At 44.1% G+C, this 22,239-nt stretch overlaps 1 protein-coding gene across 1 annotated transcript in view; it reads right to left on the reverse strand.

The window, feature by feature from the left end:
* Window positions 1-22,239, reverse strand: part of LOC143934101 (cytoplasmic phosphatidylinositol transfer protein 1-like) — a 223,820-nt gene that overhangs the window by 11,553 nt on the left and 190,028 nt on the right. The window lies entirely within an intron of this gene.

Here is a 22,239-nt window from a genome sequence, read left to right on the forward strand (position 1 = left end):
CAACTTCTACACAGAAATTTTAAACCTTATCCTATATGGATAATCTTGCGTCAAGCTATTTGTTTTTAACTGTAGCCAATTATAGTTCTACATCCCATTAACACAGGTTCCCCATACATTCCTATAAGAAATCCACTCTGGGCAAAACAAACACTGTACTGCTTTGCCCTGCGGCCATGCTGACGTGAGGTCAAGTCTCTGCAGTGCACCACAGCATAGAACGCCTGATATGGAATCAAACATTGCCACATTCCACTTCAAGTGGGAAAATATATTTTGGATGTAGTGGTTTTTCAGAGTTTAGACTGGTAGCTTTACTAGATTACAGAGTTAGAAACTAGCTTACGGTGAAATTTGTTTATCTAACAAGTCACAGTCAACGAGTGTGTACTTCTAGAGAAAAGGGAAAAAATGCTGGGTGAAAAAGTATCTTATTGTATTCCAGGAATGTTTTTGAAACAGGGATGGGAACACCTTCGGCTAAGGGCCCTACAATCTACAAAATGTTTTGAGAGATTTACTTACAAGACCTCCCATTTCCATCCATACATGAATCACTACAATATAACAGCTGAGTAAAGGGATTTTTGATGTAGCCTAATCAGACATTTAAAGAATGCGTGGTCTATATATCTTTCAAACTTTTTTTTTTCCATCTGTTAAAAATTAGAGGAGTTTGCAACCGATGACGGTACAGGAGGTGGCAATTGCTATCCTACATGAACCTAGACACGTAGGACTTAACAGGTACTCGGAATGTGTTGAATCTTTCCAACAGGGTTTGGACTCCTAAAGAGACTCAACATGTGCTTATTAAGGCATTTTAATGTGCTTGATACCATTTTGGACATTAATACATTTACAAGAAATGTTGCTATTAAAAAACATTTCAAAGCTGTGAATGAAGGTTAAGGTGGGAGCCCTGATGTCTGATGCAGAGTGAAATGTATTCTTTCAGGGATCACTGTGCTACAGGAGAGTTGGAAGAGTTGTCATGGGAAAGTGGTTTGGAGACAAATGCAGACACCAATATTGATTTCATTCTTTCCTTTAAAAGCAGATCCAAGTTTTATTCCATTAGGGCAAGGTGTTCGGAGATGGAAAGTTTTAAAGAAATTATAATTCTTAAAAACCTGGAGGAAGACTCCTATTCTTAATTTTGATAAGGGAGGTCTGGTGGTAATGTTAGGAGTGGAGACCTATAGAGAGGAAGCTGAACGACAATTGTTGGACAGATGCACCTATTTAAGATTAAAAAGCGATCCAACAAAGAAATACAAAGTCATGTTAAAATCACTAATAAATAAAGGAGCTCCACTTGGAATTTTTGACTGCAAAATGTGTGAGTCTAATACCACAATATCCTGTGGTACAAATTTTTCACATCTCCCCAAGACCCGTAAAGGTTTGAATCCATTGCAGGGAAGACCTATCATCTCTGGGATTGGCTCTCTCAGCAAGGGATTAGGACAATGGTTGGATAACATTTCACAGCCTCGGTCTGTAGACTCCCTAACAATCTTTAAGATGCACACCATCTTTTAAATATTGCAAACACTAGATGGGATGAACACTATGTGGATTAACTGAAATGTAGCTAGCCTCGATTCCGCCATACACCAATCAGTCAGTCAGTTTTTACTTGGAAAAATACACCAAATTTCACACTGGAGGTCTGTATGTTTGTTCTGGATGGTAGGTTTGTTCTGGATGTAATACAATATCCCCTTTACCCATAATTTTTCTGTTTTCAATGGGGAATATTCTTTTGCAGAAATGCAGAGCCGCGATGGGGTGAAATTTTCACCCTACCTCACCAACCTCTATATGGGGTGGGTCCAGTATTTAAGGATCTAGAAATCCGTTCAGACAGCATATTAGATTGTTCTAACGCTATATAGACAATCTGAAATTCATTGTAGATGCACGTATGGGTACCTTGGACTTTTTTTGGAATATCTAAATGAAGACAGAAAATGTACCTTTTATGGGACAGGCTGACAGGAGTGAAAAAAACTTCTTGGATGTTCATTTGTGTGTTTCAGGTACTAGTGACAGCACAGATCTTTATAGAAAACATTTGTCTGGAAACAACCTCTTGATGGCAGAGTCAGGACATCCCCAACATACCATTAAGGGCATCCCTGTTGGACAATTCTTGAGGGTTCACCATATATGTAGTAACCAACAGCCATTTGAAAGAGAAGCAAAGGCTATATGGACGTTTTCTGCAGAGCGGATACCCCAGATGGATGTTGGCTAGAGCTTTAGCTATTGCAGGTTCTAAGCAGAGGGATGAGCTCTTAAAAAGGGGAATAAGCTCTGTAGTCGGGAAAAAGATTCAACAATAAGGCCTGGTTTACACCTATGCATTTTTTAGTGCATTTTCATTCATTGATTTGCAGAAACACATTGAAATCAATTTAACATGGTTTTCTATGGGTCGTGTCCACATCTGTGCATTTTATGGAAAGGGTCAGGGACCTTTTTCTGGTTTTTGGCTCCATATAGACTTCAATGGATTAAAAACACGTATAGAAAAAGGCAAAATTGCATCTAGAATATGCAAACTGCATAGGTGTGAACCAGGCCTAAGAGACTCACATTGAGCACACCTTTCCGTTTGAAATTTGATGAAATTAAGAACATTGTACATAGATATTTGCCTATTCTTTGAGGATCAAACTTGTGCTGATCTCCTCAAGGATGTTTTTATCAATATTGTTACTGGGAGAGCCCCCACATTGGGAAACTCGCTGTCACTCAGTCTATTTAAATCCAGCAAAACATAGTCCCGGACATGTTTACACTTTAGGGGCAATTGTTGTGGCAGCACGGGTTACCATTGTTGTAGACATATTAAGGATAATGTTCGTTCGTAATTAGCTGAAAAGGAACATAAAATAAAATTTTATAATTGTAATACCAATTACGTTATCACCTGTAAAATATGTCACGTGCAATACATTGGGTGAACGACTAGATGATGTTTGAGGGATAGATTCTATGAACACCTTTATAGTATTGAGAAAAAGAAATCCACTAACACTGCACAACTGCACTCTGTGCAGAGAAGGATCGGTCAGATCTCCGCTTTCCTCTATGGGGGGGGGGGGGAGGAAATCGGATTAAAACAGACCGTCTGTTCATTTTCATCAGATCTGATGATGGATGAAAAAAATAGGGTTTTTCTCCATCAGTTTCAGATCATAGCGGAGACTGATATCATCGGATGTTCATCCGCTATCCCATAGGGATACACGCATGTCAGTTTTTCATCCAAAAGGGGGCCTAAATCTTTTTTCTGACACTTCAAGTTAAAATCAATATTTTTTGCTAGAAAATTACTTGGAACCCCTAAACATTAATATTTTAGCAGAGACCCTAGGGAATAAAATGGCAATTGCTGCAATATTTTATGTCACACTGTATTTGGCCAGCGGTCTTTCAAACGCAATTTTTGTGGGGGAAAAAAAAACAAAAAAAAACACTTCAATTAATTAAAAACAAAAACAACAACAAAAAAACAAAAAACAAACAAAATCGTAAAGTTAGCCCAATTTTTTTTGTTTTAATGTGAATGATGTTACTCTGCAAGAATCGTGATCTATCTCCTAAGCAAAAAAAAAAAAATCATGATTCTCATTTTAGCCAGAATTGTGCAGCTCTAGTGACAGGTCCTCTTTATTTACATCTCTCCTTCATTGGCTTTGTTTACTTCTGCAGGCACGTTTGTGATGTCATAATGTTGCGCCTGGGCCTCCGAGGGTCACAGAGAGGACTGGGGACCATCTGGTCACAATAAATCTCTATTGTAACTGCCGGCAACAACAGATTCGTTGTCCGGTTCACCGATCGGGGGGCGAGACAGGAGAAGCACTGGAAGGTGGTGCCGCCGAGCAAGACACCACAGCGCTGCCTGGATGATCGCTTTGAATCCCTGTTGTCCATCTGACATGCACCAAGACGTGCCTGGTTTTATCCTGTTTCAAGTGAGTGCATTGCTACTAGATTAAATATGTTACAATACTGCTGCACTTAGATTGGTGCTGCTTGTCTGTTTTCCTTGGGAACGTCCCCTCCCACCGCTCGTAAACAATAGTGTCACTACGATTGTTCTTACAGTGCACAGAATCACCGGCTGAAAAAAAGATGATATCTGGATGATGCCTGTAGCTGCAGACATCATCCAGATATTCCCACTCATATGACGTACCTTGGGCTATTTAAACTTGCTACATAGCAATTATTCACTTTTGAGTTTATACAGCAATCTTGCTCATTTGAATGGTTTTCTTTTGTGCTGCCCTATGATGACACTGACACAGTGGAATTACTACATTATAGATTTTGTGTGTCATTTCATTTAGTGTTAGCCTCCTTAGTAGGAATTGGTTCACATGTGTCATCAATAGGATTTTTGCTCACATGGTGTCATTTTTATATAAAGTAAAACCATCGTTTGAGAGCAACTTGGTATGAGAGTGTTTTGCAAGACAAATAAAATGTGCCTCTTAACTACTTGTGGACCATCCACCGTCATTGTATGTCGGCTGTTTGAAGGGGTAAAGATGTGAGTGAGGGGAAGATGGCCCCCGCTCGGCTCCATAACATTGGATGATGGAAGCAAAGTCAAATGTCACTTTCACCCAATGGTTTTAAAGGGGATTTATTTTTTATTTTTAAAACATTAAAAAAATGCATTTCAGCATAAATGTGAGATCTGAGGTCTTTTTGACCCCAGATCTCACATTTAAAAATGTCCTGTCATGCATATTTTTTATATTACAAGGGATGTTTACATTCCTTGTAATAGGAATAAAAGTGACCCAAAAAAGTGACCCAAATTATTACTATTAAAGGACAGTGTAAATAATAATAATAAAAAAAAATAGTCCCATCCCACTGAGCTCGCGTACAAAAGCAAACTTATACACAAGTAACGCCCACACATGAAAACTATGTTCAAACCACACGTGAGGTATTGCCGCAATAGTTTGAGAGAGAACAATATTTCTAGCACTAGACCTCCTCTAACTCAAAACTGGTAACCTATAGAAATTTTTAAACGTCGCCTATGGAGATTTTTAAGGGTAAAATTTGTCACCATTCCACAAGCGGGCTCAATTTTGAAGCATGACATGTTGGGTATCAATTTACTCAGCACAACATTTCCTTTCACAATATAGAAAAGCCAACTTTACTGTTTTCTTACTTTTTAGATACAATTTATTTTGGGGGGGGGGGGAAAAAAAGTAAGACTGCTGCGCAAATACGGTGTGACAAAGTATTGCAATAGTGCCATTTTATTCTCTTGGGTGTCTGAAAAAAATATTTATAACGTTTGGGAGTTCCAAGTAATTTTCTAGCAAACAAAAATGATTTTTACTTTAAACTTTACTTACTTTTACTAAACACCAAGTCTGAAAAATAGGCTAGGTCCTTAACTAATCAACCATGCGAGTTTCTAAATGTTATACCTTCAATAAAATGTAACCATATTGCTACACTTTGAGGCACCTCACTTCTCTTTTGTACTCTGTAGCTCCTGCTGGATTTTGCTTCCAATCCCCTTGTGGAGGCTGCCATTTGTGGATGGACATTTTATGGTTACACAACCCATCACATTGCTATAATCTTTTTATATGGACTATAAACTGAAGGATCTATGAATAAATGGTGGCGGAAGAATCATTTTAGTTTCCATTATTTCTTATGGGGAAATTCTCTTTGATATACGAACAAGTGCTTTGGATTACAAGAATGTTTCTTTTTTTGGGGGGGTTTTTTCTCGATTTTGCTAGTTTGTCTTCATGTTTTACTCTCCATTTAATGTATTGTATTTTAAAGATCGGTGTTTAAGTGTTATATACCACCCAGTCTAATTACTTTGACGATCAGCTGATTATGGGAGTTACTTCCTGTTGGATGCACCTTTAGGCCTCATGTACACTGTTGCTGCTAAATGGGCATTTTTTTCAGTGGCCCCTGAACTCTCCTCTATGTTATCTTATCAGTATATGTACAAAGGGTCGTTTAGAGTCATTTCTAAGCAGTAGAGTTTAGAAGTTTTTTTTGAAACGCAAAAAAAAAAAAAAAATGGGTTCAGATGCTGAGTTTAGAGGCATTTCAAGAGCCAACCGCTTATAAACATGGTACGGACGTTTTAAACGTGGATTACCATCGGTCAAGTTAAAACGTTCAGGAGAGGTTGTAAAAACATCCCATGAAGCCTTAAACAGCAGATGTCTGGACTATGTAATTGTTATGAATAAGCCATAAATGACTCGTGTGAAATGCGTCAACTTGTCCTGGTGAGAAATGAGTGACTTTCAAGAAGTTGACTGTCTGGTGTGCCATCATTCCCTTTCTTCTTTCAAAAAACAAGACTGTTCAGGTCCACAAAGATAACATTCTTAAACAGATCTGAATGCATCCTATCGTCTTCAATGTACATTTGTGTGCTTGACATTCAGAAGTGCTTACCAAAGCAAGAACAAATTTACATTCACTGTCCATTTAGTGGATTTGCAAAGATGAACGTAGCTGAACAGATGTAAACCTGCCCTAAAACAGAAGCATTTAAAAACACAGTAAAAATATCCAAGAAGAATAAGTTATGTGTACTTCCCAGATCCTATATTTAGAAAAGCTAAAATGCAAGTGTGAATAATAATTACCACTCCTCAGACATGGAGGCTGCATAAAGCCGGCCGTACATGGCTCAACATTTGGCTGGTTCAGCAGGGATCTCCAGTTGATCAATTGTGTTCAAACCAGGCCCGTTTTTTTTTTTCCCCAGAGTGACCATTGTATTCTGATGGTGTCAGAATACAATACCACAACAGGACGGTTTCCCCCATTCACGTCGACTGTGTGGATGGGGAAATGGGCATTTTTTTTAAATCATGCATGGCCAGCCTAAATTTTCATTTTCAATTATCTCTGCCTTTGTACATCTCCATTGCACATTTGATTAAAGGGACTAAACATTACCCAAGACAGATGAGGATGTTTAAAGCGGAGTAAAAAATAAAATTAAAAGTCAGCAGCTACAAATACTGTAGCCAACTTTTAAAATAAGGACACTTACCTGTCCAGGGCACCCACGATGTTCTCACCCAAAGCAGACTTGTCCCTCGGCTCTCAGGTGCAGGTGCTGGCATCTTCAGTAAGGGAATCAGGAAGTGAAGCCTTATACAGCTTCATAGCCTTGTTCCCTACTGCGTGTCGCACTGCGTGTCCTGACTGGTCCCTGCTGTCTTCTGGGACCTGTGCGTCTCCCAGAAGACAGCGGGTGTGGGGGAGGGGTCGGATATGGGAGGGGTCGGATATGGCATAGGTCGCCATGGATTCTGTGGCGATCTATCACTGGAAGCGGGAGCAAATACCTGTAGTAAACAGGTATCTGTCTGCTTCCTCCTCCCCTGAAAGGTGCCAAATGTGACACTGGAAGGGGGGAGGAACTGGATAAGTGGAAATTCCATTTGTGAGTGGAACTCCGCTTTAAGCTTTTTCTTTTAAGCTGGCTTATACACTGCATGCAGATTAAATGATAAACAGCTAACAGATTCCACACTATACAGCAAAGAGGGACATCTCCCTGCTGGGCTATTGCTTACTGACAGCCACCAACAGTGGATGTCAGAATACCCGAATAGTGACTGTATTTGATTAGATGCAACTGCTGTTTGGCCAGCAATTTTCCACCCAACGCCTTTGATTTTTTTTTAATTGACAGATGTTAGGTGTGTGGGGGGGTATTTTCAGGGTCTCAGACAATATTTCAGCCAGTTTGGTTGACAATAACTCCTTCGAATGGTGGTTCCAAAAGGAATCGGCTGATATTTGAGCTGAATATGGCCAACTTAACCACTTAAGGCTTGCCTCATGTAAATTTACATCTTTTTATGAAGAGGGATATCTCGGTAACGGCAGCAGCTGCTGACACAACAAAGATATCCCTCTTTACAGGAGGCGGTCCTGTGTACGATAACGGTGGTCTCTGCGGCAGGTTCGCCGCGAGATCATATATAGAGTATAGAGACGAGTGAGGCTAAGATGGCACCCACTCGTCTCTATACCATAGGAGGGCGGAAGCGACGTCAAAAACGTCACTTCCGCCCATACCTCTTAAAAAAGGTATATTTTTTTCAATGTAATTTTTTAAAATTACTTTTTTTTTTTTTTATTGCATTTAAGTCCAAATATGAGACCTGAGGACTTTTTGACCTCAGATCTCATATTTAGGAGAACCGTTCATGCTTTTTTCTATTACAAGGGATGTTTACATTCCTTGTAATAGGAATAAGAGTGATCCATTTTTTTTTTTTTTTTTTTTTTATTGTAAAAAACAAAAAATCAAGTAAAATAAATAAGAAAAAAAACTTTTTTTTAAACCCTCACCCGACGAGCTCACGCACAGAAGCGAATGCATATGTGAGTAGCGCCCGCATGTGAAAACGGCAGTCAAACTACACATGTGAGGTATCGATCGGTAGAGCGAGAGCAAAAATTCTAGCCCTAGACCTCTGTAACACAAAACATGCAACCTGTAGAATTTTTTAAATGTCGCTTATGGAGATTGAGGGTAAAAGTTTGACGCCATTCCACGGGTGGGCGTCATTTTGAAGCATGACATGTTGGGTATCAATTTACTTTGCGTAACATTATCAATATAAAAAAATTGGGCTAATTTTACTGTTGTCTTTTTTTTTTTATAAAAAAAGTGTTTTTCCCAAAAAAGTGCGCTTGTAAGACTGCTTCGCAAATACGGTGTGAAAAAAAATGTATTGCAATGACCGACATTTTATTCTCTAGGGTGTTAGAAAAAAAACAAAATATAATGTTTGGGGGTTCCAAGTAATTTTCTAGCAAAAAAAAAAAAAAAAAAAACAGTTTTAACCACTTTCGGACCGGACCAATTTGCTGGTCAAAGACCAGACCACTTTTTGCGATTCGGCACTGCGTCGCTTTAACTGACAATTGCGCGGTCGTGCGACGTGGCTCCCAAACAAAATTGACGTCCTTTTTTTCCCACAAATAGAGCTTTCTTTTGGTGGTATTTGATCACCCCTGCGGTTTTTATTTTTTGCGCTATAAACAAAAATAGAGCGACAATTTTGAAAAAAACGCATTATTTTTTACTTTTTGTTATAATAAATATCCCCCAAAAATATATAAAAAAACATTTTTTTCCCTCAATTTAGGCCGATACGTATTCTTCTACATATTTGTGCTAAAAAAAAATCGCAATAAGCGATTATTGATTGGTTTGCGCAAAAGTTATAGCGTTTACAAAATAGGGATAGTTTTATAGCATTTTTATTAATAATTTTTTATTATTTTTTTTTTACTAGTAATGGCGGCGATCTGCGATTTTTATTGTGACTGCGACATTGTCGGGGACCCATCGGACATTTGACACATTTTTGGGACCATTGTCATTTATACAGTAATCACTGCTATATAAATGCAGTGATTCCTGTGTAAATGACACTGGCGGTGAAAGGGTTAACCTGTGGGTGGCAGTGTAGGGGTTAAGTGTTCCTAGGGGTGTGTTACTAACTGTGGGGGGGTTGGGCTTTCATTTAGTGTACACTGATCTCTGCTCCAATCACATGGAGCAGAGATCAGCGTCACTAGTTGCTAGGCAGAATGGGAAAATGTTGTTTATACAGCATTTCCTCCATTCGGCCGCTCCGTGAGACGATCGCGGGGATGCCCGCGGCGATCGAGTCCGCGGGTCCCGCGACCGGACTCACGGGGGTCCCGACCAGCGCGGGAGCGCGCCGCCGGCGGCGCGCTCCCGATGGCACGGCGGCAACGAATATTGGACGTACATGTACGCCAATATGCCTGCCCGTGCCATTCTGTCGACGTACATCGTCGTGCGCTGGTCGGGAAGTGGTTAAACATGTAAACGCCAAATCTGAAAAAGAGACCTGTTCCTTAAGTGGTTAAAATAGCCATCCTATTTAACCACCTCAATACAGGACACTTAAACCCCCTTCCTTCCCAGACCAATTTTCAGCTTTCAGCGCTCTCTTACTTTGAATGACAATTACTCAGTCATGCTACACTGTAACCAAATGAATTTTTTATCATTTTGTTCACACAAATAGAGCTTTCTTTTGGTGGTATTTATTCACCACTTCATTTATTATTTTTTGTAATATAAGCGAAAAAAGAGCGATTTTTTTGAAAAAAAAACAAAATTTTCTACTTTCTCTTTTAAAAGAAACCAAAAAAATCTAATTTTGGCGAAAATTTAGGCCAAAATGTATTCTACTACATGTCTTTGGTAAAAAAAATCCTGATAAGTGTATGATCATTGGTTTGTGTGAAAGTTATAGAGCCTACAAGCCATGCTATGCATAATTGAAAATGTATCAATCCTAATGCACTGATGGCCTATCTCAGTTCTTGAGGCCCTAAAATGTCAGGACAGTACAATAACCCCCCAAATGACCCCTTTTTGGAAAGAAGACAGTCTGCGGTAATTGGTAAGAGGCGTAGTGAATTTTTTGAAGTTGCAATTTTTTCCCCACAATGCTTTGGAAAATTAAGAAATATATATATATATTTTTTTTTTCACGAAATTATCATATTTACAAGTTATTTCTCACACATGGTGCAGGCATAATTGCAATTACACCCCAAAATACATTCTGCTATTCGCCCTGAGTATGGAGATACCCCATGTGTCAGACTTTTCCACAGCCTGGCCACATACAGAGGCCCAACATCCATGTAGCACCATCAGGCGTTCTAAAGGCATAAATTAACACATTTCAACACATGAAACACATTTCATTTCCTGAGTACCTATTACCGTATATACTCGAGTATAGGCCGACCCGAATATAAGCCGAGGCCCCCAATTTACCCCCAAAAAACTGGAAAACTTATTGACTCGTGTATAAGCCGAGGGTGAGACATGGCTGTCCATCCCTGTGTGTCCGTCCATCCCTGTGTGTGTGTCCGTCCATCCATCCATCCCTGTGTGTGTGTCCATCCATCCATCCATCCATCCATCCCTGTGTGTGTGTCCGTCCATCCATCCCTGTGTGTGTATCCATCCATCCATCCCTGTGTGTGTGTGTGTGTGTGTGTGTGTGTGTGTATTCATCCATCCATCCATCCCTGTGTGTGTGTGTGTGTGTGTGTGTATCCATCCCTGTGTGTGTGTGTGTGTGTGTGTGTGTGTGTGTGTGTGTGTGTGTGTATCCATCCATCCATCCATCCATCCCTGTGTGTGTGTGTGTGTGTGTGTGTGTGTGTGTGTATCCATCCATCCATCCCTGTGTGTGTGTGTGTGTGTGTGTGTGTCCGTGCAGCCTTGTGTGTGTGTCCAGCCTACCTGTGTCCCAAGCCTCCGTCCCGAGCCGCCGTCGTCCCGTGCCTCCTCTGTCCCGAGCCGCCGTCGTCCCGTGCCTCCTCTGTCCCGAGCCTCCTCTGTCCCGTGCCTCCTCTGTCCCGTGCCTCCTCTGTCCCGTGCCTCCTCTGTCCCGTGCCTCCTCTGTCCCGTGCCTCCTCTGTCCCGTGCCTCCTCTGTCCCGTGCCTCCTCTGTCCCGTGCCTCCTCTGTCCCGTGCCTCCTCTGTCCCGTGCCTCCTCTGTCCCGTGCCTCCTCTGTCCCGTGCCTCCTCTGTCCCGTGCCTCCTCTGTCCCGTGCCTCCTCTGTCCCGTGCCTCCTCTGTCCCGTGCCTCCTCTGTCCCGTGCCTCCTCTGTCCCGTGCCTCCTCCGTCCCCGTGCCTCCTCCGTCCCGTGCCTCCTCTGTCCCGTGCCTCCTCCGTCCCGTGCCTCCTCCGTCCCGTGCCTCCTCCGTCCCGTGCCTCCTCCGTCCCGTGCCTCCTCCGTCCCGTGTCGTGCCGATGGATCGCCGCTCTTCTCGGCGGCCATTCTACAATTCAAAAGCCGCGCCTCCGTCCTCCGCCTGTGATAGGCGGAACACTCAATTTCCCAGCAGCCTGTGTTCCGCCTATCACGGACATCCTCTCATACTCGTCCGTAGTATGAGAATGAACGGATGTCCGTGATAGGCGGAACACTGACTGCTGGGAAATTCAGTGTTCCGCCTATCACAGGCGGAGGCGGAGAAGGAGGCGCGGCTTTTGAATTTTAATGTCCGCCGTCTGTCTGCTCGATACGCTGATCGAGCAGTCAGACAGCGGTGACTCGAGTATAAGCCGAGGGGGCACTTTCAGCCTCAAAAAAGAGGCTGAAAATCTCGGCTTATACTCGAGTATATACGGTACATTTTTGAAGGCCCTGGAGCACCAGGACAATGGAATTACCCACAAAGTGACCCCATTTTGGAAAGAAAACAACCCAATGTATATTCTGTGAGGCATAATGAGTCTTTTGAACATATAATTTCTTTCCACAAGTTTTTGGAAAATGTGGAAAGAAAATAAAAACCTATTTTTTTTTCACAAAGTTGTCAATTTAGAAGATCTTTCTAACACATAACATGTACATAGCCAAAATGACACCCCAAAATACATTCTGCTACTCGTCCTGAGTATGGCGATACCCCATGTGTCAGACTTTTCCACAGCCTGGCCGCATACAGAAGCCCAACATACAAGTACCACCTTCAGGCTTCTAACATATAGCATGTACACACCAAGAATTACACACCAAAATACATTCTGCTGAGCAAAGGGTAAAAAAAAGGCTCACCTGTGGTTTTAGCAGACAGGGACACCGTTCCAGAGCAGTCAAAGCATTTTCTAGACAGCCAAAGGAAATGTCCAGGAATTGTCCAGGCAGCAGACAGATATGGAAAATTATGAACATGGTTCAGTACAGTCCAAGGTTTAGCAGGCAGTTCAGGCATAGGCATGTCCAGTTCAGGTGGCAGGCACAGGCATGGCCAGTTTAGGTGGCAGGCAAAGGCAGGGCCAGTTCAGATGGCAGCAGGCGGCACTTTGTACATTGGGCCTTGGTCAGGTAAGACCCGAGGACAGGGGTAGAGGCTTCTTCCCACCCAAATCTCTACGAAGCCTCCGAGTCTCCACACCCTAATCCGAGAAAACGAAAAACCTGGAGAAAAAGGTTTTCTCCACTCGGAAAACTTTTTCTGGAGCCCCTCACATGTGAGACCCCTGTGCTGTACAGTGGCAGGGCAAATGATCAGTTCAGGAGGCAGGCAAAAAGCATGGTCATTTAACAGGCCGAGGTCAATTCACGTTGAAGGCAGAAATATGTTTGGCAGAGGCATAGTCATTTAACAGTCCGGGTCATACACAGAAATGGCAGAAAGTGGATACTGGAAAGAAATCATCTTCACTTTACTAATAGTTTAGTGAAGTATGATAGCTTCGATAGCAAGTTCCAATGCAGAGGCCTGGCTGGGAGGGACAGTCTGGACAGTAGTATCGGGTGTCACGGCGAATTCCTCTACTTGTACACACACACGGCATCTTTTTTGGGGTTTGCGACCTGTTTGGGTAGGAGGGAGGATGTCGGGAAAGTGCCTTTCATGGAGTCTGGCTACTGCATCAGAGCGAATTAGTTGAGTGGGTTGGCCATGGGGATAGACAAGGGCTGTGATGACATCTTCTTGGAATCTTAGATAGGTCAGGGAACTTTGGGTGCTCTTAGAAAAAATAATATAAGAATTGAACATGGCCAATTGCATCAAATAAACGGCGACTTTCTTGTACCAAAACAGTGATCTCCTGGTGGCCAAGTAGGGCTGCATTATCTGATCATTCATATCCACCCCCCCCATGTATAAGTTATACTCGTGGATACATTTTGGCTTCTGGATGGGGCCTTTTCTTCTTTGCATTTCCACCAAGGTGTCATTGTGTATTGTGGAAAGGATGTAGACATCTCTTTTTTTATCTCCCCACTTCACCGCTAGTACCTCGTCAGTCCGCATACTGGCCATTTCACCCTGTTTTAATTTCTTGGTGACCAACACCTGTGGGAAACCTTTGCGGTTGGTCCGTGCTGTCCCACAGGCCACAGTCTGCTTTAGGTATAGATGGCGGAAAAGTGGGAGACTTGTGTAGAAATTGTCTACATATAGGTGGTAACCTTTCCCAAGCAATGGTTGGATCAGCTGCCAGACAATTTTGCCACTTGTTCCCATGTAGGTAGGGCATCCAGGGGGGTTTAGCTGTCTGTCTTTTCCCTCATAAATTATGAAGTCATATGTGTAACCCGTGGCCCTGTCACACGCCTTATAAAATTTTACCCCACGTCTGGCTCTTTTACTGGGCATGTATTGTTGTATTCCAAGTCGCCCAGTGAAGTGTAATAGGGATTCATCCACACAAATATTTTTATCAGGGGTAAACATCTGTTTGAAACTGGCGGAAAAAAAATTGATTAGGGGCCGAATTTTGAATAATTTATCATAACTGGGATGATTTCGAGGGAGGCATTGAGCATTGTGTATTGAAATGTAAAAATCTCATGATCATCTCATAACGGTTTCTGGACATAATTGATGAATAGACCGGCATGTGGTGGATAGGTTGGGTAGACCAGTAGGAATGGACTTCATTTTTTTTTTTGTTAGCCCCATGTTGAGGGTTAGGCCAAGGAAAATTTTAAATTCTTCCACGGTGAGGGGTTTCCAAAAAAAAGGACGGGCATAGGAGGAACTGGGATTGTTGGCTATATGTTGGCTGGCATATAGATTACATTGCTCCACAATGTCAGTTAGGAGATCATTGGTAAAAAATAAATGAAAATAATAAAGTGGGGTTACATTTTCCGTCTGTATCTGAGGGCCTGGCTGGGATGTAAAAAGGGGAATAACAGGTTCTACTGACGTATCGGGCAGCCATGTTGGATACAGCAGAACATCTGGAAGGCTAGTATGGGCACTGCCTCGTTGATGGGATGCTCCGTTGCTAGTATCTGGCCTATCTTCAAGGAAGGTTGCAGAACTGCTGGTGGATGCCTGCCTATCCCGGAGTGCTGCGCTGCTGGTGGATGCCTGCATATCATCCTGGAGTGGTGCGCTGCTGTTTGATGTCTGCGCCTGCTCATTTCTCCTGTTTCTCCTTGTTAGGATTCTATCTTCCTCGGTTTCCATCTCGGAGCCACTGCTTTCCACTGGCTCATAATCGCTATCCGAGTCTGACGGAGAGAGTTCCCCGCTACTCTCGTCCGACATACTCTGGAGCATCTGGAAAGCCTCCTCTGCGCTGTACGACCTTTTAGTCATGTTGACGGGCAGATGTCAGATGGCGGGCGGAAGATGTGCCTGATGGCGGGCGGAAGATGTGCCTGATGATGGCGGGCGTCAGATGGGCCTGGTGATGGCGGGCGTCAGATGGGCCTGGTGATGGCGGGCGTCAGATGGGCCTGGTGATGGCGGGCGTCAGATGGGCCTGGTGATGGCGGGCGTCAGATGGGCCTGGTGATGGCGGGCGTCAGATGGGCCTGGTGATGGCGGGCGTCAGATGGGCCTGGTGATGGCGGGCGTCAGATGGGCCTGGTGATGGCGGGCGTCAGATGGGCCTGGTGATGGCGGGCGTCAGATGCGCCTGGTGATGGCGGGCGTCAGATGCGCCTGGTGATGGCGGGCGTCAGATGCGCCTGGTGATGGCGGGCGGCAGATGCGCCTGGTGATGGCGGGCGGCAGATGCGCCTGGTGATGGCGGGCGGCAGATGCGCCTGGTGATGGCGGGCGGCAGATGCGCCTGGTGATGGCGGGCGGCAGATGCGCCTGGTGATGGCGGGCGGCAGATGCGCCTGGTGATGGCGGGCGGCAGATGCGCCTGGTGATGGCGGGCGGCAGATGCGCCTGGTGATGGCGGGCGGCAGATGCGCCTGGTGATGGCGGGCGGCAGATGCGCCTGGTGATGGCGGGCGGCAGATGCGCCTGGTGATGGCGGGCGGCAGATGCGCCTGGTGATGGCGGGCGGCAGATGCGCCTGGTGATGGCGGGCGGCAGATGCGCCTGGTGATGGCGGGCGGCAGATGCGCCTGGTGATGGCGGGCGGCAGATGCGCCTGGTGATGGCGGGGCAGATGCGCCTGGTGATGGCGGGGCAGATGCGCCTGGTGATGGCGGGGCAGATGCGCCTGTGATGGCGGGGCAGATGCGCCTGGTAATGGCGGGTCAGATGCGCCTGGTGATGGCGGGTGGCTGATGTGTCAGATGGCGGGCCGATGTGCCAGGTGTTTTTGGGGACACTGTTTTTGGGGACACTAGCTGGGAGATCAGTGGGTAAACAGCAGACAAACAGCTAGAAAACTCACTGATCTTCCCGGCTGAAGCAAAGATTTCTCTTCCTCTCCTCACTGACAGGTTCTGTGTGAGGAGAGGAAGAGATGAGAGCAGTTACAACTGCTCTCTATTTACATTACATGACGACTGTGATTGGACACAGTCGTCATGTGATCAGGAGGGCCAATCACATGGCCCTCCTGTTGTATTTTTCTCTCCGGTCTCCGGGGGTCTCAGGCAGATCGGGATCGCGCCGCTGCGCGGGCACGTGGCGGCGCGATCACCGGTTATCTGCCGCCCATCCCCCTTTGTTTACCTTACGATGGCTGTGATTAGACACAGCCATCGTGCGGATCAGGAGGGCAAATGACATTGCTCTCCTGCCGATCCGAGATGCGGCGTGTGCGGGGGACACGCGCGCACCGGGATCGCGCAGCTGCGCGGGAGCGCGCCCGCGCGATCCCGCTTCTTTGACATGACGTTCACTAACGTCCTGTCAGGAGTAGAGAGCTCCCACCTGGCCGTTTATATGCAGTGGCCGGGTGGGAAGTGGTTAAGGACTGGTAAGCTGCAATATTTTTATTTCAGGGTTTAGATAAACTGTAAACTAATCATGTAAGGTATATGTGCTTATGCAGTATGGCAACGTGTAGGTTCTGTGTTGATGTGCAGCGTATGCGTTATGTGCAAATAGTTTCTGTACTTCACACATCACTGTTCTTTGTAATTTTCTACTGAAAAAGTCTAATGCAACTATGACTATACATTTTAACACTCAAATAACGGACTGGATATCCACTTTAAGCCTATGAAGAAATTGATAGGTAGGTTAAACATCTAATTCATAACTCATAAAATATATAAGCGTCAATTATGCTTGCTACAAAAAATGAATTTTTAAAGTGCAACTCTACTGGCAATATTAAAAAAAACACACACAGGATGGCACAGTCAGCTGCAGGAAGTGAAAAAGTAACATATCTACTAACTGGATCAGCAGGTAATAAAACTTATTGGAGAACACAGAAAAAATAGGATTTTTAAAACAGCTTACCTGTAAAATCCTTTTCTTTGATATACATCAGGGGACACAGAGCCATAGTAATAACTATGTGGGTTATATCGGCATATTAGGTGCTGGACACTGGCACGCCCCTTAAGGTATGAACTTTCCCCATATAACCCCTCCCACTACTGGGAGTAGCCAAGCAATCAAAGTGTATAAGAAGGGCCCTGTGTCCCCTGATGTACATCAAAGAAAAGGATTTTTACAGGTAAGCCGTTTTAAAAATCCTATTTTCTCTTCTTACATCAGGGGACACAGAGCCATAGTAATAACTATGTGGGATGTCCCATAGCGGGGAGACGGAATCAAGAAAAGAGGAGGCCAGAGGACTCATACTGCAGCCTGCAGTATATGCTGTGCCCAAAGGCAATCGCCTCACGACCTTTAATATCGATTTGAAAAAAAATAAAATAAAAAAAATCGGAAAAACTTCTGAACCAAAAAGACCAATGTTGCAATCTTACAGATCTGAGCCATAGAGGCCTGATGCATAACCCAAGAGGCACTAATCGCCCTGGATGAGTGTGCTCTTAATATGAGAAAGAAGAATTTTCTTCTTTAAGTTAAAGCTTGATCACTTGACAAACCCATTTGGAAAACAGTGAATCTTGACACTGCCTGTCCATATCTTGGACCCTCTGGCAGTACAAACAAAACCTGTGTTTTGCAAACCTGAGAAGTCGCCCTTAAATAGATTCTGATCATTCTTACTACATTGAGACACTGTAGCGCTTTCTCTTCCCCAGATTAAGGCTTCTGGGGAGAAAGATGGAAGAATATCTTGGTTTAAATGAAAACCTGTTACCACTTTTGGTAAGAGTTCAGGATGAGGACATCAAATCACCTCATCCTTATGCATGATGAAAAATGGCTCTTACAAGACAGAGCCGTTAGTTCCAATACTCTTCTAGCAGAACAAATGGCAAGCAAAAGATCATCTTTGTCAAAGAACCAAGAGAATTTCTCGTAAGGTTCAAATGGCTGATGTAACAAAGCCGGCAAGACCAATCTTAAATCCTAAGGATTTAGAGGTGCCTTGATAAGGGGAATAAACAGTGTTACCCCCTGAATAAGCTACGCACCAAGAGTGGGAAGCAAGAGGCCGCAGGAAAAGACATCGACATCGGCCTGGATCTGGCTCTTAATAAAAGTCAAGGCCAGCTTCATTTCAGATCCCATATGCAGGAATCCTGCCTATTGACATACATCCTGGGGTGCCAACCCCTGGATCCCTACCAAGAAACCTATGCCTTCCAGATTCCAGATAGTAAGTGATTCTGGAAGCCGGCTTCCTGGCATTAGTCAAAGTAGACACAACTGAAGGAGATCACCCACAATCTTTTATAGAGTGGGATTCAATAGTCAAACCTGTTAAACTCCTTGTCTGTAAAGTAGGATGAAATACCAGACCCTGTGTCCTCCTTATGATCTTGATAAATTCAGATCTTCTGGGACCCGCTGGGGCCACCAGAATAACCGCCTTTTGTTACTGCTTAATCCTGCGGAGAAGGCGCGGAAGTAGCAGAGCTGGAGGAAATGCATAGATCAGTGAGAACTGATCCTCTGGGAAGACTAATGCATCTGTGCCGCCTGCTAGCAGACCCCTTGTTTGACATAAAGTTGTTGACCTTACTAATGAATGTGGATGCGAATAGGTCCATGTCCGGAGTATCCCATCTGACATATTGCTAGGAAGATGTCGGGGTGAAGAGATCCTTCTCCAGGAAATAATGGTTGGCGTCTCAAGTAGTACGCTTGAAATATTAAAATTGCCGTTAGGCAAGGAGTGTTGTGTTCTGCCAAAGCTAGAACATTATTCAGCTTTTTTTATTTATTTTTTGATGTAAGCCACAGCCGTGGCTCTGTCAGACTGAATTCTGTCAGGACAGTCCTGTTTTCTGACCGCCAAGATTCTATGGCCAGATGTACTGCCTGAAACTTCCAACAAAGTTGATAGGCAAGGTCCTCTAACCTTGACCATCTACCCTGGACAGAATCTTCTTCCACGGCTGCTCCCCAGCCTAGAAGGCTGGCATATGTTAACATCTTGCAGATGAAGATAACGTTTTTCCCTCCTGCTGGATAACCACCAATTTAGGCTCTGTCGGGAGCCAAGCGTATTGGAAACAAACAAGGCCTGAATCCTCTTTAATCTAGACCAACAGGATGGTGTCTTGAAGCAGTCTTTGAATAAAACACTGCGTAAGGGACAGCCTTGAAGGAGGCCACCATTTCCCCTAAAAATCTCCTACAGCCCTAAATGAAGGAATTTTCCTTCCTGATAAGTTGAATTAGTCCTACAATGGAACTGATTCACGTCTGGGGTAAGAATACCTTCTTCTGTATGGTCTCTATAACCAGCCCCCAAGTAACCTCCTTGATGGTTTTAAGGAGAATCTTCCTAGGTTGAGAATCCAGACCTAGAGATTTCAGCTATCTACAGCCGAGATCAGACTGGTTTTAGACCAGAGACTGAATGATCTATTCAAAGGAGACCTTCTAATAGGCTAGGACCGCTATGATTTCTGGTAAGCGGGAAACTTTGGCACATGGAGATATGCAACTCCCCTCCTTTTAGGATGGACACAAACATCTGATCCTTTCATAATTCGATCGGCTAAGTGCCGATTCAGATCTCCTAGATCTAGAATGGGTCTTACCTCTCTGCTTGGCTCTGGGACCTTAAAAGGTTTGAGCCAAAAAACCCTGTTCCACTAAGGAAATCACTGACTGGGATAACAGGTGATCCAGAGACCACAAAGACACTTTTCTTTCTTTATCCTTTTTCTTTTTTTTTCTGGAACCTTAGGAGCATTCTTTGAGGAGACGGACACTCTTGCATAAGACTGCCGCATCAGCAGCCCCAAGGACCCCACAGGCAGCACCCAAACAGGGTCGGATCGAAAGCCGACTGGGCCATCCAGGCTCTTGAAGCTCTAGATTTAACCTAAAGAAAATTCGCAGAAATCACTCTGCTCTTAACATTGTTCCTGCCAGCCTTTGAGAATCACAGGACCTTTCTCCTCAAACAAGTGGGGGTGCTCCTTCATGAGGCGGCCTTAGCATTCTGCTTCATGATTAAAAGGAGAACGGTTTGAACCTCCTTTTACTGGTAAAGAGCTTCACCCCTTTTGGATGCACTTATCCACTCTAAATAGTCATACCCCAGGAAGGGACACAGACTGGCTAAGGGTTTTCACCTAGGGTTTGCACTAGTCCAAGCATAAGCCATAGGGATTAGATGCAGTTTAGCCGCGCCCCCCCCCCCCCCCCCCCTTTCAACTAGGGAAGTGTATGAGTGCTGGCAATATGGCGGCCGGCGGGGGGGTAAAACGGCCGCGATTTGCCCCAAAAACCAAAAACTTTTTTTTATTAGGAAAAAAGAGGCAGCGGGCTGGCATCCAAAGGAACAAAAAAAAAAACGCCACTCTGGGGGCCCAGGAAGTGATCAGACCCCCCCTTCATCCCTGAGGGCCCAAGCTGGCTTGAGAGGAGAGGAGTGAAAGCTTCTGCTGTTTCCAGCGTCAGAATGGTGAGTGCTCAATACAGCATCCAGTGGTGACACAGACATGACATGACAACATAAATACATGGAAGGAGAGATTCCTTGCAGAAAATCTCCCCTACCTTTCCGCTGCAGGGCTTTATCAGAGACAAAAAGTCCAATCTTCGCCCTCCCCGGTAGGCCCAGAGACCTTGAAAGGAAACCTTCAGGAACAGGGGTACACTTAGGTAATCCCGCAATCCTGGACCTGTGAGAAGACCCTGCCAGTAAACTTTTATTGGCCTTAATACAAAAAAGTACTGGATCCCAGGGCCCAGCTTAAAGCATTCGCAAGCAAAACCTTGTGTCTTTGGATGATGAGGCCCGGGTACCGTTCATTTAGTCCATTACGGAGACATCAGAACAGATCCGGTCAGGATGGCTGGCTCACATCAAAGGATTACTGCCCGTGGAGCTCAGTACACACATCCTTACACGTGCCCAACACCTTAGACACTGGCGAAAAACTGAGGACTCCCAGTAGTGGGAGGGGTTATATGGGGGAAGTTGTCCAGCACCTGATATGCCGATATAACCCCCATAGTTATTACTATGGCTCTGTGTCCCCTGATGTAAGAAAATAAATTATAGTGACAAACTACATGCTATGTTATTTTTGATTTTGCCCATAGTTACAACAGTTTATATTCATTAGGTCAGTCTTTAAATCAAGCAACCCCTGACAACCAGCAGAGTCAGGTTGGAGAACTCCTACTTCTCCCTGTGAGGAAATACGTTTTGATCACTGACCCATCCCTAGCCTGCTCATTGGATAGTGGAAGAACAGTGAGGACGCCATCACTACGTCACTGTGCAATGCAATAGTGTCTGCACTGTGCATACTACTGGCCCTTTATAGGTGGCTCTGCTGATGTATTTAAATACAATGGTTTTTACGATGATCCTGGTCATTAAGCATATATCAACCTTAGGCCTCATGCATACCAGCATCAAAATAGAGCCTTCGGGTTCAAAAAGCAAACCTTCCTAAATGGATCTGAATGCATCCTATGGTCTTCTGTTTATACACTTGATAATTAGTGCTGATGTGGGACTGATGGCTGAACAAATGTAAATGCATGTAACCATGTTTTAAACTTGATCTACATCATACACATTTAAAACACAGGTTAAAGTTATTTTGGAAGCATACACATTGTTTAATATTCTTAGATAACTTTTCCAGTGTTTAGAAAAGCTAAATACAGGAGGGCCAATGTGCATGAGGCATTACCTTCACATGTCTAATCTCCAACAAATCTGACCCAGGCAAAATTACACACTTTATTTTGATTAACTTCTGGAAGCAAAGTATTTTTACACAGATTTTTCAGCTGCTATCTATGGTTTGCTGTAGAACCAAGACACAAGAGAAGCTGCCATACAGATGATACAACAGCCTCAACTCACATGTACTGCTAGATGGCAT

Source organism: Lithobates pipiens, unplaced genomic scaffold (assembly GCF_037356315.1).
Source record: "Lithobates pipiens isolate NorthernLeopardFrog02 unplaced genomic scaffold, aLitPip1_a1.2 Scaffold_27, whole genome shotgun sequence".
Lineage (NCBI taxonomy): Eukaryota > Metazoa > Chordata > Amphibia > Anura > Ranidae > Lithobates > Lithobates pipiens.